The sequence below is a fragment of the Panthera pardus genome, unplaced genomic scaffold, assembly GCF_024362965.1.
Source record: "Panthera pardus isolate Hobbes unplaced genomic scaffold, ASM2436296v1 HiC_scaffold_25, whole genome shotgun sequence".
In the NCBI taxonomy this organism is placed as follows: Eukaryota; Metazoa; Chordata; class Mammalia; order Carnivora; family Felidae; genus Panthera; species Panthera pardus.
The window spans coordinates 16,020,653-16,023,426 of record NW_026526821.1 but is presented as its reverse complement, the minus strand read 5'-3'; positions in this window follow the sequence as shown (position 1 = coordinate 16,023,426).

The window sequence follows — 2,774 nt, the reverse complement described above, 5'->3', positions numbered from 1 at the left end:
TGCAAGGAGGTATTATTATCTCCATTTTTGGAAGAGGAAACAGGCACAGAGAAGTCAAATAACTTGTCCAAGGCCACACAGCTAGGAGGCGGTGAAAGGGGAACGAGAGTTCAGGCAGGCTGAGGCTAGAACCCAGGCATTTCCTACACTAGAGTCCTCTAGGAGGCTTCTTCAACTGGGATGTTCCTTCATCTTCTCTGCCCACCTGTCCCATCCCACCACCATCCAAGAGGAGACCCAGGGCAGGGAGACGGTTCACAGGCTAGCCAGAAGCAGGCCATGCCCTATCTGGGCACCTGGGTGGTCTCTATAAAAGCTGGGGCCCTCTCTCTTGCCCAGGGGTGGAGACAGAACGCTCCTTTCCAGTTGAGTGACCTTTGGGGTTTGTTATGAGTAGAGATTCCTTCTGGGGAACGTGATGGCTGATGCTGGAAGGCCGAGTCCCCAAACTTAACCCACAGGAATGTGGGGAGGAATCTCCAGGCCTCTGCCCTGCAGGCCAGCTCTCTGGGCTGCCTTGGGCCAGCCAGAGGAGGGCGGTTCTAGGCAGCTGTCCCGGTTGCTGGGCCTTCTGGGGAGGCGGATTGGGACCTTTTATTCCTGGACTGGGAGGCAGCTCCATAAAAAGAGGTCCAGTTTTCGAAACCGAAGAATCCTGAGGTCTGCATCTTCCTAGCCATGTGATGCTGGACAGGTGCCCAGGCTGGCAAAGCCTCGGTTTGCACATCTATCAAATGGGGAGAATTATTGTCCCAACTCACAGCAGATCTGGGACTAGGACGGGGCAGGCCAGGTGCCCAAGACACAACATTTAAGGAGGCGCTGGCTCTCAGGCAGGAGAGAGTACGTACCCCTTAAATTATGTACCCGTCACCTCACTGCTAACCCTGGTCCCCGCCCTTCTTCCCAGGGTTGTTGTAGGCAAGAAATGAGATATTCTGTGCAGGGCACATTAACACAGTGCCTGGCACATGCCTCACTCTTTGGGAAAGGCTGTTGTTGTTATTCTTACCGACTGCTTTTCAGAAGTAGGCCGGGCCCTTGCCCAGCCACGGTCCCATTTCCTGTCTCTCTCAGTGGCCTGCGTCTCTTCCACCTGTGTAGACTGTGTCGTTTTCATGATTTATCCCCTTCTCGCAGGATTTGACCCCTACAAATTTCATGACTTTCCTTGGCCTATGGCTCCTGCTCCACGTTGACGGCACACGAACAGGGATTGCCCATATTGACCGTGGGCTTTGAGTGTGCCGGGCACTGTGCTAAGCACGTAGCTGCCACCTCCCATCTAATCCTTACCGTGACCCTATGAGGTAGGAACTATGATGTGCCCATTTTGCAAATGAGGAAACTGAGACACTGAAACAGTAAGTGACTTGTCCTATGATGGGAGGGCCAGAGGTCAGGGCAGGCCAAGGTGGTCTGACCCCACAGCCCGCATGATGGAGCCCAGACATGGCTCCTTCTGCCTTTCACCGGCCTGTGCCCCACAAGGTGCAGACACAGGACTCAAGGCAGGGGCCCCAATGCCAATTGGAGAAGACTGACCTCCCTGAGCTAAATCAGGTGCCAGGCACCTGGGGACAGGGGGATGGCCCAGATGCCCTGTGGGCATTTCCAGGCCACAGCGGGTGGTTTCTGAGTTCTTCCCAGACCAGACAGCTTTCTGCTTTCAGGCTCTGGCGGTAATGACATTGAGCTCTTATTTGTGGAGCATTCACCCTGAACAAGCCCCATGCTCCGTGCCCCACATTCAAAACCCCAAGCAATCCTCACAGTGTTCCTCTCGTTCATGATTGTCTATGTTATGAATGAGGGAGACCTCAAGGCACCCAGCGGGGGGCACGGCCCAAGTATAGGACAGGTCCAACGTCTGAACTCCCATTTGTCTGAATGCCAGGTGGGCTGGGGGTGAAGACGGAGCTGCTGAGGGCCTTGTGGGCACCTCCCCACCCCCACCCCGCCCGTCTCTGCTACCTTCTGTGTCTCCTCCTGCTGCTGGCAGCCACTGTGGTCAAAATGGGATCCACCCCCAAAGTAGGTCACTGAGGGGACTGGGGCTGAGGAAGAAGGCATGTTTCTGGGCTCCAAGGACTCCAAGCCTGGCCACTCCATGACCACGCCCTGTGCCCCAAAGGCACACATACATTGCTTTGGATGAAGTGGAATCTGGGGCAGGTAAATTTCGATCTGGGGGAGATAGCTCAGCGCCAGGAGCCACGCTGGGGTTTGTCATTTGTACAAATTGGTCCGGTCTCATACAAACACTGCTCGGGACTGTTCAGGGCTTCTGTACCCCACAGGACAGTCTAAGCCTTTTCTTGGCATTCAAGGCTGTTTGCAGACGTCCCTCAGTCTTGCCACCTGTCACTCTCATCACTCATGCACCTCAGCCCTGCAGGCCGCAGCCCTTGCTATTCCACAAACAGGTCGTGCTGCTGAGACTAGGACGGTGGCCTGGCTCTCTGTCTTTGCCTTTCCACAGGCGAGGCTCTCTGCCTAGAGGGTCTTCCCTCCCTCAAGATCCTTCTGGATCTTCTCAAGCCGGGCTGGGCACAACTCTGAACTCCCAGGGTTGCTGGCAAAAAACCTACATGGACAATGGGTAGCTTAGTGGTTAAAAATGCAGGCTTTGAACTGAGGCATGGGTTCAGTCCTGGCTTCGCCACTCACCAGCTGGGAGACGTCGGGCCGGCCTCTCTGAGCCTCGGTTTGCTTCTCTGAACACAGAAAGAATGACACGACCGACTCCATGCTGGGGAATCAGAAGGATGTCA